The 15,190-nt window shown below is 37.2% G+C and overlaps 2 long non-coding RNA genes across 3 annotated transcripts; both read left to right on the top strand.

The window, feature by feature from the left end:
• The first annotated feature begins 11,302 nt into the window (after positions 1–11,302).
• Positions 11,303–12,255, top strand: LOC130553958 (uncharacterized). The gene is made up of 4 exons (XR_008962928.1): positions 11,303–11,348; positions 11,442–11,506; positions 11,631–11,739; positions 11,870–12,255. It is a non-coding gene; the product is annotated as an uncharacterized LOC130553958 (long non-coding RNA).
• A 1,107-nt stretch (positions 12,256–13,362) lies between these two features.
• LOC130553961 (uncharacterized) lies at positions 13,363–14,508 on the top strand. Of its 2 annotated transcripts, XR_008962932.1 has the most exons (4): positions 13,363–13,426; positions 13,717–13,790; positions 14,001–14,056; positions 14,485–14,508. It is a non-coding gene; the product is annotated as an uncharacterized LOC130553961 (long non-coding RNA). The 2 variants fall into 2 exon arrangements; XR_008962931.1 differs by lacking the exon at positions 14,485–14,508 and having other exon boundaries at positions 14,001–14,149.
• The last annotated feature ends 682 nt before the right edge of the window (positions 14,509–15,190 follow it).

Here is a 15,190-nt window from a genome sequence, read left to right on the forward strand (position 1 = left end):
CCGTGTTTATTTATTTATAGTTTTTGCAGGTTTCGTCCTCTATAATGTTGCACATATGTTATTTAAAATGTATATTTAAGTACACAATTGCATTGTCATTTTACATACTGCATTGCCATTTTGCATATTGCATTTCAAATTGAAAATAGCAACCAATTTGCTTCCATATAAACCAGCTCCCAAGAACAGTGTTGTTACTATTTGAATGTCTCAGTTGCTGTTAATTCACAGTGTGGGAAATGGAAAACAAATATATTTTGCACAGTTGTTCTGATGCAGTCAATGAAATGAAGCTAGACACTTGAGATGGTAATAAAAGCATTTGTTTAAACCATTAGCTGTTAAAGTCGTTCTAGGAAACAATCCTGGAAATTAGCCTTGCTTCAGTGACTATGGATATCAGTAATCTAATTATTTGCCTTATTCTGAGTAAGACAATATTATGATTAAGGTGTTTACATGAGTTGCTTTAAGAATATACCTTTCATGTTCCCGTTTTACATGTAAAAGTACATATATCGATTATACGTCCTTCTACGGCATACGTTATTTTACGTCCTGCTCTTACGGCCATCAAGGCACTTCATAGTATCCATTTCTTTAAGAATTATACACTTATTCATTTGGCAGACGCCTTTATCCAAAGCCACTTGCAAGTAGAAGAGCGTATAAACATTTTGTCAACACGCTAAACCAGTGGTTCTCAACTCTGGCCCGCGAGATCTATTTTTCTGCCGAGTTTAGCCCCAACTCTGATATAAAACACCTGAACAAACTAATCAATCTATCAGTGCATGACATTTAAGTACCGCAATAGCGATTCAAGTGCAGATTGCTCCGTACGCATTTGAATCGCTTTCGCGGCACTTTAATGCGATATGCCAAACAATCAGCCCCACATTAAGTTGAGCGCGTCTGTTCCTCAAGTCGCTGATTAGCTTCTTTATGTGTTTTATCAGAGTTGGGGCTAAACTCGGCAGGAAAATGGATCTCGCGGGCCAGAGTTGAGAACCACTGTGCTAAACAGTACCGTTAGTTTACAAGGCTATATCCTACTAGGAGGATTAAAGCTGGAGTAAGCAAAGGAGAGAATGAACAACAACAATTGTAACTAGGGATGGGTTGCTCGACACCCCGTGTCGACACACGTATCGAGTTTTCGACACACTAGTGCTTCGAAACAGTGTTCCGGAGCATTGCTTGAAAGGAGTCTGTCACGTGACCTGTGGAAACGAAGCTTCGTTACCTCACTGACACGTCATGCAGGGATCAAACTCAAAGCGCGTCGATTGCGCTGTGCCATAGGAATGTTATAATTATTTATTTAATTTATATCATTTTATCATTTTGTATTGCTAATTAAAGTACTACTATTTAAAACCATGACATGTTAATGTCTGTTGTCAAAAAGTAAATTGCAGGTTTAACACTGTTCCCAAAAAGTATAAGTGTTTCTTCAACCACAAACTGGTTTTCTGCTAGTAAACGCCGTCCTCTATTCTCTGCAGTTTACACGTGCAGAATATGGAATTCCAAAAGTGACAATATAAAAAATAAATAAATAGAAAAATAAATCCATGAAGAAATGTAAAAAAGCAAAAATAAATGAGTATTTATACTTTTATTTCCTTATTTATGGGTAATTATATATTTTTTCACACTTATTTATTTTTTCATTATTTATTTATACATTTATTTATTTCCACATTTATTCATGTATATATGTATTTATTCCTACATTTATTTATTTTTACATTTATTTATTTCTACATTTATTTATTTATTTATTTGTCTGTATGCTAATGAGTGGGGGCGTGTTTCACCTCAGACATTAGCAATCGATCTCAGAGCGGTGGTGCTGAAGCTTTGAGGCCACAGGGACACCTTGTGGTGTGACCGAACGAAACGAGGTTGACGAAGTTGCATAGAGAAGGCAATCGAGTCATTTAATATCACCCTAACTGTATGTAGATAGGGTTACCACACATAGCCTACATACTCTTTATTAGGGACATTGCCGTAAAACATTATTCGGTCGAGATTTCTAAAATGTCTTTGCACACATGAACAGAAACTGCACAACAACAGGTCTGCTATGAGACACTTGAAAGAATACACTTGGACATGGAAGCAAGTGAAATTATCCACTAGTGATCACATTTATTGTAAATGCGCTGGATGGAGCTGATAAGAACTTGAGTTGTTTGTCGATGAGACTCGCACAAACCAGCTCAGAACGCCGAGAGAAACCAGCGCATTTCACTGAAGTCTACGCAAGCATTATGATCAATGCGTTTGAAACGCGTCTGCAAATACAGTTTACATTCGCGTTTCCTAACTTTTCAATATATAACACGTGGCATTTCGAATGCTTAAATTATAACGCATATTTCCATAGGCGTAATTTGCGGGAGGACGGGTGGGTCATGTCCCCACCACTTTTTGCCAAAGTCAATTTTGTTGCTTTGTAAGCAGAGGCAATTTCTAACAACTCCGCCCATCAGTTTCAGATTGGAATAGACAAAGTGTAAGAAACGCACACAAACATCAACTTCTCCTGTGGCGTAGAGCGTAAAGCGTGTGTTACCTACTTCATGTCGTCGTGGGTTCGGGACTGCTGTCCGCTGAACTTTTTCCCTGTCACATATCAGATTGTAAAGGTATTTATTTGTAATAAACAATGAAAATATTTGAAAATGGCTGTTCAAGTCATACATGTACCAAATATTTTGCGCTTAATTGCACTTTGATGCTATATATTCGTCCTTATTGTTCTCGATATGCCGTTGCTATCGTCTATTGCAAGATTAATTACATTTTGATACTTGATAGAAAACTCAAATAAATGGAAAAACTCACAACTTTGTAGTTTCATGAGTTCAAAACAAAATTTAGAAAGTTTGTTGTATATTTGTAGCCTATCTGGCAATGCCCGTATAATAAGTGAAAACAAGATTTTTTTTAAAGATATTATTTTTCCATCGGTTTCCCCTGTATAAATTACTTGAATGTTTGTCCTTATTAGCAGGGGGTTCCCAAACGTCTCAATCCTTGACCCAGCAACAGGTAATCTGTGTCAAACACACATTTTTAACATGGGGAAAACACATTCGTTTCAGTAGTTTTTATTTTATCACAAATTAATACGTTTAATTAAGTACGGCAACAGCCATCCTTACATATAATAAAGCACAACATGCTTTAAATGATCTATTAATGAAAACATGATATAGTTGAAAAACAAATGGAAGCAGATCTGATATGTGGAAATTTAGAATAGTGAGTTTAGCGGATTCGTACGTGGCGTATTGCTGCCACGTATTTTTCCACTCAATTATGTCGTTAAAACGAGATAATATGTCGTTTAAACGAAATAATTTTCTTGTGTAAACGTCTTATTTTTCCCGTTTTAATGAGATATTATATCATTTTAAACAACATATTTTTCTCACTGGTTTCATTAATAGACAATTCAAACTGAATTGCATGAATTCGGTAAATTAAATCAGTTTTTTGACGAGATGGTTCATTAACTGAACTGGTGCTATTAACTGAGCGATTAAACTGGAGTTTAATAAGATAAAACAATTAAAACTGTTCCTATTTATTTAATGCACGCGCTTGTCCAGCACGCGCGTTCTCTGTTCTGCAAAGAGCCACACTCTGGCATCATTAAAACATTAACGGTTATTTAACTTTTTTTCTTTATACCTCACAGATGTGAGAGTAAACACATTTTCGATCGATTTGGCACGTTTAAATGAACAGACCCTGATGTTTGCGAGTGTGACTGAAGAAGCTTTTGATAGTTGTATCTAAAAAACGGACATCCTGCTAAACATGTGGTAAAACAAGAATGTAAATTAAGATTAAAGATAATATTTATTAATCTTTGTCAATAAATATCTGCTTTGAATCCTCTACATTGAGTTGAAGTCTTTGTTTATTTATGTCATTTACTTCAGTAGCCTATCTGAATAAAGTGTCTGATGCTGATGTACAGTGGTGTGTTAAGTTTTATTAATCGTCATATTTTGTATAATACATATTTAACTAGAAAATTATTTAAATTATGCACAAAATTGAATCTGTAATGCACAGATTAAATCACAAATTAATTTAATCCTCCATGCAAGGGACGATGTGTTTAAATACAATTATAAAAACAATTTTAACTGTTTGGTTCTTGGGATGTACTCGTCACGTCCCATAAACGTTATTTGGTACGTCGTGGCAACGAATATGGTCCGGTCGTCACTGTGGTAGCTGAACGGACCATTGAAAGTGGCATTATTCCTCGTTGATGAACTAGACCGTTATGGGAAGCTTCGTGGATATAAACTACTACATCTGAAATGTATTCAGGCTGGATTTGTTGTCAGTCAAACATTTATTAAATATTCTGTATCCGTAAGCACAACTCAGAAGAGAAATCGCTCTCTTTATTTTGGCTACACTGTAAAAAAGAAATCCCGTTTAAAATCGGATAAAGTAATTGCAGAAAATTACCAGTACATTTTTTCTTTATTTTATGGACATTTCTGTTAATGCAAAAATGCAATTTAATGCAGTGCAAAATGTAAAATATAGGTAAAACAACTGTAAAAATGAATACAGAAAATTCCTTCATATTAATACAGTATATTGTGGCCTATTTTTACGGATTTTTTAGTGTACCGTACAGCAGGCCGTGGTTCGAAAACATGACATTTTACCTATGTCCAGCTAGAAAACATGTCACTTTCACGTAATAGATTAATGTGTAATTATTATGAGACGTCATATTATCCCTTTACTACGGTGGCGTATTGCTGCCACTTACATTTTATTTTTTCCACTCAAATATGTCGTTAAAACGAAATAATATGTCGTTAAAATGAGATAATATGTCGTTTTAACGTCATATTAAAGTCCTAAAAGTCCTACACGCCGATAATAATGTGATTAAGATGTGTACATGTCTATACTGCAGTTCGATAATGTGACTAAAATAGCAATACTCCACGCATAATTCGATTTTTTTTGTTTATACTAACTTACAATTATGACTTAAAACGATTTAGGTCATCAAAAAGCTCTGTTTACATTGTACATTTTAGTCAGAGTATTGTCGTTAATCGTGTTAATATTGGAATATCGTTGTCACACGTAAACACAGATCATCCCTGCTCTTGTGGCGAAATAGTATATATATAATATATATATGTACTATCAATAACATATTACTGCTTTTCCAACAAAACAGACAGATAAATGTACTCATCACATGATATGTAAAGTGGAGAATTATGTGTCTTGATGCCTTCATTCCTTCAGATATTCCACATCACAGAAAGAGTAGGGGGTTTGAAATACTTTTAGTTACTTTGAAAATAGAAGGTAGGAGTTAGGGGCTTTCACTTTCCTTTTATTTTATTTTTAAAGATGAATGGACGCGCGTTGCAGGATACACAAATGCACAACTTCTCATTGGTATGCGCAAAATGATTATACATGAACACAAAATTAAACATTGTATTCACAAATCTGTCTCTATTTGTACAAATCGCCTCATGTTTATTAAAATCTAAATTTCACAGATTCAAATCATAAGGCATTTGTTTGTGAATAGTAAAATACAAGTGTAACTTGTATCACGTTCACGGATGACTGTGCATGCATTTGTTAATCATTTTGAGATGAAATTCATCCCATATAAGACTGATCAGATTTGCGCAAACTCAAGTTACAATTGCTGTCATTAAAGCAAAGCAAGAGGGATACTTAAGACAAAATCACACATAAGTGTTTAAGCATAATAAAAACAGTGTGTTAATAATTAATATATCTTTTTTGAGAGAGTGTTGTAATACATTCTGATAAAAGGACAAAAACATTTGCTGATTCTTAGAGAGAGATATGATATGAACAAAACACATAATGCGCAATGAAGCTGTTGAGGTGCTGACTGCCACCCCTCCCCTCCCAACCAGGTCATTATTTCATCACCAATATCTACTAACGTATTTACAGAATATAGTTTTTTTTTTTTTATATATGATTTATTTATTGAGTTTTCAGCAAAAAGAACAGACACAGACCCTTATATACATCTGAGTGGGTAATATACAACAGACCAGTGAATGAAGTGAGGTAGGCACTAATAACAGAAAGTGGTGTTACTTAGGACAAGAGGACAAAGTTTGTCAATACCCTCCCAGAATCACAAACCTGGAAATGCATTATACCAATGAGGGAAAAAAATAAATAAAATAAATAAATTAAAAAAAAAGAACGGAAAAAAGAACGCAAGACACTTAAAAGACACTAACAAACGAGACATACTGTGTGCTGCTAGAACAGGGAGAGAACGTGAGCCAGCCAGGAGCCACAAGGAGGTGCAATTCAGGGGGCTGTTTAGCCAGTGGGGGGAGCATCCAGCCGGAGAGACCGGACATGCTCTTGAAAAGGTTGCCAAATCTTCACAAATTTTTCATTGGAGCCACGGAGGGAGTGTTTGATTTTCTCTAATTTCATAAAGGATAAGGCATCCCTTATCCAATGGGTGTGGGAGGGGGGAGACGGGTTCTTCCAGTGCATCAGAATGACACGCCTCGCTAATAATGTGAGAAAAGCCACCAGTTCAGTGAAGTAGGATGGCAGTGTGTTGGTGGCGGGCAGAACACCGAACAGGCCTACTAAGGGAGATTGGGGAACTTTGGTAGATGTGATGGCCGAGAGGGAGTCAAATACAGAATTCCAGAACCGAGAGAGAGCGGGGCAGGTCCAAAACATGTGACTAAGGTTAGCTGGTCCTAAGTGACACTTATCGCAATTTGGATCGGTGCCCGGATAAATGCGAGCTAGTTTGCTTTTAGACAAGTGGACTCTATGAATTACTTTGCACTGCAAAACCCCATGCCGGGCGCAAAGAGATGATGCATGGACCCACTTCAGAGCGCACTGCCAGACCTCAGGCTCTATCTCTATATTAAGGTCCTCGGACCAAATAGTGCGCAGTTTATCAGAGGACGAGGATTGGTGTGTAAGGAGAGTGTGGTATAGCTCTGAGATGGTACCTTTAAGGTAGGTGTTAATATTTAAAATAGTGTCAATCAGAGTAGAAGGAGGAATAGCAGGGAAGCCGGGGAAGCGATTACGAGCAAAGTCTCTGACTTGTAAATACCTGAAGAAGTGGGATTTCTGCAATTTGAATACACCCACTAGTTGGTCAAAGGATGCAAATATTCCCTCAATGTAAAGATGTTTGACAGATACAATCCCACGATCCTCCCAGGCTGCGAAAGCCCGATCATTGATAGAGGGAGTAAACAGAGGGTTAGAATGCACAGGGGATAAAAGAGAAATCGATTGTAACCCCAAATGGCGTTTCAATTGAGTCCAGATCTTGAGACAGTTTTTTACTATAATATTACTGGAATAAGATAATGGTGATAATGTCAGGGGGAGGCACAAAAGGGACATTAGAGAGGAGGAGCCACATGAGGCAACCTCAATCTGCAGCCATGGTGGAGGCTGATTGTTAATGTGATACCAGTGTAGTATAGATCGAATATTAGCGGCCCAGTAATAACATAAAAAGTTTGGTAATGCTAGTCCACCCATTTCTTTGGATTTTTGTAGAGTGTCTTTCCGAATTCTGGGAGGTTTTTTGTTCCATATGAACTGAGAGATCAAGCTGTCGAGTGAGTGGAAAAAATGTTTTGGAATAAAGAGGGGTATAGATTGAAAGAGATAGAGGAATTTGGGAAGCACATTCATTTTAATACAGTTTATCCTGCCAGCGAGAGATAAAGGTATGAGAGACCAACGGTGGCAGTCCTGAGTCAGTCGAGCAAGCAGAGGAGAGAAATTATATTTGAACAAATCTGAGTAATTTCTGGCCACACAGATGCCTAAATATTTGAAATGACTTAAAGACGTCTTAAATGGCAAGTCTGAAAGGGGATAGGCTGCGGCCGCAGCATTGATGGGCATGAGCTCACTTTTCTGAAGATTTAGTTTGTAACCAGAAATTTGCCCAAATTCCTTCAGCATGGCCAGCACAGGGGGGACCGATCTGTCTGGGTCAGAGATGAACAGTAAGAGGTCATCCGCGTACAGCGAAAGTTTGTGCTCAGCACCTCCCCTCCAGATGCCCCGGAACCGACTAGACCTAAGGGCCACCGCCAGAGGTTCAATGGCGATGGCGAACAATAGCGGGGAAAGTGGACAGCCCTGCCGAGTCCCACGATTGAGGGGGAAATAATCTGAGTAATCATTGTTTGTGCGGACACAGGCTAGGGGGGATGTATATAAGAGCTTTATCCAAGAAATAAATGTGTTGCCAAATCCAAAGCGACTTAGTGCGTGGAACAGATAAGGCCATTCGACACGGTCAAATGCCTTCTCAGCATCCATTGAGATGACTAATTCCGGAGAATCCGAGGATGAGGGTGAGTATATTATATCAAACATCCGTCTGACGTTGTGAAAGGAGTGTCTATCCTTTATAAACCCTGTTTGGTCTGTGGAAATAATAGTAGCCAGAACAGACTCTAAGCGTTTTGCCAGCATCTTAGCCAATAACTTGACATCTGCGCAGAGCAGAGAGATGGGACGAAAGTTGCTACAGAAGAGGGGATCTTTGTCCTTTTTTAATATAAGAGAAATAGTGGCCTGGCGTAGTGTGGGAGGGAGGATGCCAGACTGTAGCGATTCATTGAACNCACCTCGCGCTGCACGGAGAGACGCGACTTTAAAACTGCGCACCTCGCGCTGCACGGAGAGACAAGTTTGACTTTAAAACTGCGCACCTCGCGCTGCACGGAGAGACAAGTTTGACTTTAAAACTGCGCAACTTGTGCTGCACGGAGAGACGCATGCACAGAGAGACACGTTAAAACTGCGCACCTCGCGCTGAACGGAGAGACGCGCGCGACTTTAAAACTACGCACCTCGCGCTGCACGGAGAGACGCGACTTTAAAACTGCGCACCTCGTGCTGCACGGGGAGAGAAGTTTAACTTTAAAACTGTGCAGTTCATGCTGCACGGAGGGACATTTTAAAGTGAAGAAGACGCGCTTGATTTATAACTGCGCATCTCGCAAGTGAGTGACGTCACAGACCAACTAATCGATAATGAAATTCGTTGACAACTATTTTCATTATCGATAATTATCGATTTTATCGATTAGTTGTTGCAGTCCTATATAAGATCATTAATCGTTTTAACCGCGGTTTACTTCCCACCGCTGCCTCGAGTTCAACATGGCTGCGTATCAAATGTGTAACATGCTCATCCTCCCCGTATACGTGTTGTGTGAAATCTCCCCGCACCGGGGCTATTTTTAAATTGCAGGCTTATTAAAATAATGGGCGGGAAACTATAGAGATCCGATCAGTTATCCAGATGTGGAAGCCACTTGTTGACAAGTGTAAACGCGCTGTGTCCTAATTGTCTGAAGATCCGATCTGCTTGTTTGGATCACCGAGATCGCATGTTAATTTCAAGTGTAAACGCACCCTTATATGTCTATTGTGCATGTGAGCTGTCTTTTCAGTGACATCAGTTTTGGTTTAAAATTGTATGTTTTTGAATGTTGATAATGCCCAACTGTACATTTAATAATGCAAATGATTTGTATAAATGTATGATCACAAGCATGGATGTCAACTGGCCTGGCCAGTTGACATCCATGCTTGTGATCATACATTTATATGCAAATCTGTGTTATGTCAGTGCTTGAGGAAGGTAAAGTATGTAGGGAACAAAACAGAACAATTGGGTTGTGGCAAACAAACCCTATATACAATTTTCCCTTTTCTGTACTAAGACAGGGCGATTGATGGCCTGTTGGTGGCAGACAGGGGTTATTTACGCCATACGCAGGTGTAGGTCTTTGCTATGACCACAGAACCGCTTTAGTGTGGCCCTCACGCAAACCAGTGTCAGGATGGTGATGACCCAAAGAATTAAAATTGTATGCTTCAGCTGACCACTCAGCTGGGACCAGCCATCAAAGATGACATCAATATACTATATGTCACTTTAAATGCATACTGAATTAAATTTTTTATATTGTTTGTCATATGGCTAAATAGAGGAAGTAAAGTCTACATTAATAAATATGTATAGTGTTCGTACTGTTGCTTAATTATATGAGTTTACATACTGACCCACATAGCAGACGGACTCGGCCCAAATGTGGCCTCATAATGGCACTGCTGGCGCACTGCCGGCACTGGCATGCAACATGTCAGCCAAGTGTGGGCCATGTGTGGCAGTGATGGTACTGGATGCATGACGGCAGACAACAGTTGGGCCGATTGTGGATGGGAGGTATGTGGCCCAAGTTCAGTATGGTGATTGTGGGCCAAATTTTAAATAAGTTGATTTACTATGAATAATTATAGAAATTTAAGGATTTAGGCTTGCTAAACCTTTTGAGAGAGAGAGAGAGAGAGAGAGAGAGAGAGAGAGTGAGAGAGAGAGAGTTATATGATCATCTGATCATCTTCCCTTTGTCTAGAATTAGCATAAATAAACAATATTTTTTAAAGAAAATGTTAGTTTTGTAATGGTAGAAAATATTTTTGCACAGTTAAAAAAAATGCACAAGTATATTTCGTCTACAACATTTAGGCACAAACCACACCCAACCCCCCCCCCACACACACACACTCACCCACCCATACCCATTTTTTATATTATAATATATTATCGAAATGTGTAATAAACTGTAATTTAGCTGCCCTGTTAGAAGCACCACCTTATTCTGCTCTTTGAATTTAAATTTAAATCCATTTTGTCATTTGAAATTGCGCGATTTCCATGGTAGGACGAGTAAAAATGGTAAATTCTCTTCACACTCCATCACAGTAGGTGGCGGTATGCACCTATAAGTTGGTTCTCAACCCGCCACAAAACCAAAAGAAGAAGAATTCTTTCTGACCCAGGTAAGCAAATCTATTATAGTGCATGCTCTATCGTTAGATAGAGTACATAGCTAACATTGGAACATGTCTGCACTGACAGATTTTGAGGTACAGTTTTATAACTTAAAGAATACAGTACACAGTTGTCACAAATAACCCACTGAGGGTGAATCTAGTAAATTTATTGTATTCTTCAACAAAACCATAAACAAACAGACTTGACTAAGATATAAAAAAACAATCACTGGACTTGACATTTTTGTTCTGTATATAATATATGGTTTAATTCAACTATAATTAACAGGGTGCACCACTTCAGCTGGGAGGAAGTGATTGAGGGGTATTCATGTTGCATTTGTTAATATAGTTTTTGTTTTGTATTTCAGTATGCACTCTATGTTACCCTCTCAAAGCCATTTGATTTCGCCGCAGTAAGTTTGCATCAATTTATGGTTATATACAAAAATGATTATGAGAACACTTTTAAAAGAATAAAAATGATTAAGATTGCTTTCTTTTATCAGTCTGACATACCTACAATCAGGAAGTGGTGGTGCTATCGGTTGTTGCAGGCTTTTCCTTTAACAAGGTGTATGATATTGATAACTATACTTTTGATTAAATCCTCCATAATGTGCAGTTCTAGTATGCAGGCAGTATATAAAAATAAAAATGCACACCTAAAACATTGTAATGTTTGTCATTTTCCACAGTGAAATCCCACAGCCAGTTGCCCAAGAAAAACGTCCAAATCCAGATGACATGGAAGTCACTCCACCTGAGGCGGATGTCATTGAGATTACCCCAACACCAAAATTCTCTGTATGTAGAGGAAATGTTTATGTATTGCTTGTCTATTGTTTTGTTTCTGTATTTACCTTTCTTGTTCAAGTGTTTATGAGCAGCATTTGATTAATTACATTATCATTGGAATTTCTTATATTGCACAAAGGACTCAGCGGTCATGAGAAATATTCAGCTGGCCTGTGAGTGGGTGGAGGAGAACCAACGCCACTTTGCTGGGAAGATTGAACTCCCAAAGATTTTAAAAATGAAGGAGGATGATGCCTTGCTGGCTATCACAATGTGTGACTTATTTATTAATACATTGTATGAAGGTGACATGGACGAAGAAGAAATCCGGGCTCCTTTCTTATTCACGTTTCAAAAACTAGAGGACATGGAATTTTTCTTACAGGAAATACGAGACCAAAGAAATATCCGTGTGTCTTGTTTCTTCAACCCTGACTTGTAAATATTGTGGGATGTTGTAAATATTATGTATGTAAATATCGTTTGGGTTTTGTTTTTGTAAAATAACATTAAAATTCTGTGTGAAAATAAGTGTTGTGTTCTTGAAATATATTTATATTTTTTATTATAGTATATTTATTATATTTTATGTACATTAAATATTTATTTTATGTTAGATGCACATTTTGCTAAGTAAGGTAAGGTTAATAGAAACAAATAAATCCAGCAACACCTGTAGGACAGTGGAATATGTGACTATAAAATGACACAACTCACAAATGTCAGTGGATTGGATGCCTTACTAGTCTCAGAGCTCATGTGTTAACATGTTCATCCTATTAAATGGCAAATCACATGGCTGGTTTCATACTACTTTTAGACTGGTTACATATTGAAATGGCATAATACATAGCCTACCACGTGAAGGCTGAGTCTATCCTCTATTACAGTTATATAATTCCATTTAAATTATTATATTTACAAGCTTTTTGGAGTACGTGCATTCATATATAAGAATAAAGAACAATGGACAGTTAGGGTCCGAAGTTTACTACACGAATGAATCAGATTATTTGAATTCACATCTAAACCACACGTTAATGCGATGGAAAAAAGAAGGAAAGAGTGCACAGATAGTAAGCTTTCACATTGCCTACTATATGTAGTAATTTACATCATAAAGTAGAAGCTTTTATCAAAAACTAATTAGAAATGAAGGAAAACAACGAAAGGATTCATAATAAGAAGAAAATATTATAACATTTCCTTTTCTGAGATGGATTAAGTTTCAACAGTTGTTAGAAATACATACATAGTTTGGGCATTAANCGAGATGTTTTATATGTATACTTGAGCTTTGTTGTCCAAACAGTTCAGTATCATATGTTTCGCGTTGCGCAAGATAACTTTTGATTGTTGCGAAACAGTTTCGTCAGCATTTGGTTTCCTATTCAGCTAAAAATTACATGACAGTTATTGTGCTGCATTTCTTAACACACTGTAATGTACTGAATGTGGTTATGATGACAAAAACTAAAAACGTTACATGAAGTTATCAGTCATAGCAGTCTAAGCGCTCGTCAATGTAATGGCCAATCAAATCAAATAATGCAGATGATACTGGCCAATCATGTAAGAGAAGCTGGGCTTTACCGTTAACGGAAGCCGAGCAGTAGATAATCAAAAGAAAGAAGAAGGCGGGCTTTCCTGACGATCAATGGCAATGCATTCAGGTTTAACTGTGCGAGAAAATTGTGTAAGATAAGTATCTAAACTTTAATTGTTGACAACAGTTAAGAACATTAAACATGCGACAGTAAAATACCGGGATGCAAAATTTACGCGAGTCATGTGATGTAATGCGTTTTTGTAAGATGAGACAATGAATATAAACGGAGAAGTTTTCATCATATTAGACACAAGATTAAGAAATAATGTAATCTGTAATACTGACATTGTATTTGCTTGTCATATCTGTGCTCTTTTTTGTATTTCACCTAAAAATTAACGTTCTCATATTCTGTTAACACTATTATGTTGTTTTAGAGTCAGTGACTTGTAAAAACAACAATGAAGATGTAATAATGAAGACCGACTATAAACATTTGCCTTGCACAAAGGTAAGATGACAGAAGTAGAAGTGCAGTGTATACACAATGGAAAATGTGTAATTTACTTTTGCTCTACTGTTGTGCAAAGTGGAATAAATGGATAGACACTCAATTAAAAATGTCAATGTAAAATGAATGTTGGGGGTTGTGTTCCTCTTTTTATTTGTATATCAAAAGCATAACTCTAGATGACTGAATAGTGATATGTTGTGATTTCAGAGAAAACTTAGAAATAAGGAGAAGGACAGAGACCATGACAGAGGTGACAACACAAGGTGAGTGAGCATTTATCTTAAAGCAGAATAAACAAAATGTCCGCACACTGAAAACTGCTCCACAGGTTTAATAAATAACCAGCAACGTTTCGACCGTCAGGTCTTGGTCAGGCACAAATCAACAAAAGAAGAGAGTAATGTCTTTATAGACATCAGGTGATCACTCATTTAATGGTTTTTGTCCTGCACCCGAGCCCTTGTGGTGTGTGGATGTGCACGCCTTTTTGTGTTTGAGAATTATCTTAAACAGAGAGCCAATGTCTGGAAAACCGAAAACACTGACTGGTTTATTTGTACCTTGCTCTGACATTACATTAGTTACTTGGTTTACAATGCTTAATTCCATGCGTAAAACAAATACTGCACAAGACCATGGGATATTTGGGAATCATTTTCTACTGGAATCTTGTTTTCGCTTGTTGTTTCAGGATAAAGAGAGCAAGAGAGATAGGAAAGAGGATACTGACAGGCCAGAAGGAGCTGACACTCAGGTATGGATTTTTATTAATCTTGACAAACTGTATCACTGGGAAGTGTCTTGGTTAAAAATTGTGGATATTCCATAATATAATATTCAGTTATATAGTACATGTAATTTACATGGTCTAAACAATAAAACCAACTGTAAAGTGTTTTTTAATGTCTGTGCTATACATTATTTAATACTTTTTACATTTAGCAGAAACCTTTATCCAAAGCAACTGACAAAAGGAAGGGAAACAACCAAGAGTCATCCTAAATAGGCAATAGATTAAAAATAGCCAGTGTCTCGTTGATTTGTGTAAATAATATGTTGTGTTCTGACCTGAAGCAAAACATTTTTGATGACTTAAGTATACATAAAATTTTTCATTGATGAAAATATCTTCATATTATATTCTTAGTATATTTTTATTAGCTTATGTGTTCACGTAATGCCGTTTCGCTAAAAAAAAAAAAAAAATCATGACAAATGTTAGGGATTCAAAAATAACAACAAATATTAGCATTTATGTCGAGACAACGATATAAGTCTATGGAAAGATTTTATACATGTCTCAAAGTTCAGTTTATCTTTAATGTACACTTTTCTTGCAGTACGGAACAAACTGTACGAGTTCGGACTGTATCTGCGCGTGGATAGCTCAAGCTCCG

Source organism: Triplophysa rosa, linkage group LG5 (genome assembly GCF_024868665.1).
Source record: "Triplophysa rosa linkage group LG5, Trosa_1v2, whole genome shotgun sequence".
NCBI lineage: Eukaryota > Metazoa > Chordata > Actinopteri > Cypriniformes > Nemacheilidae > Triplophysa > Triplophysa rosa.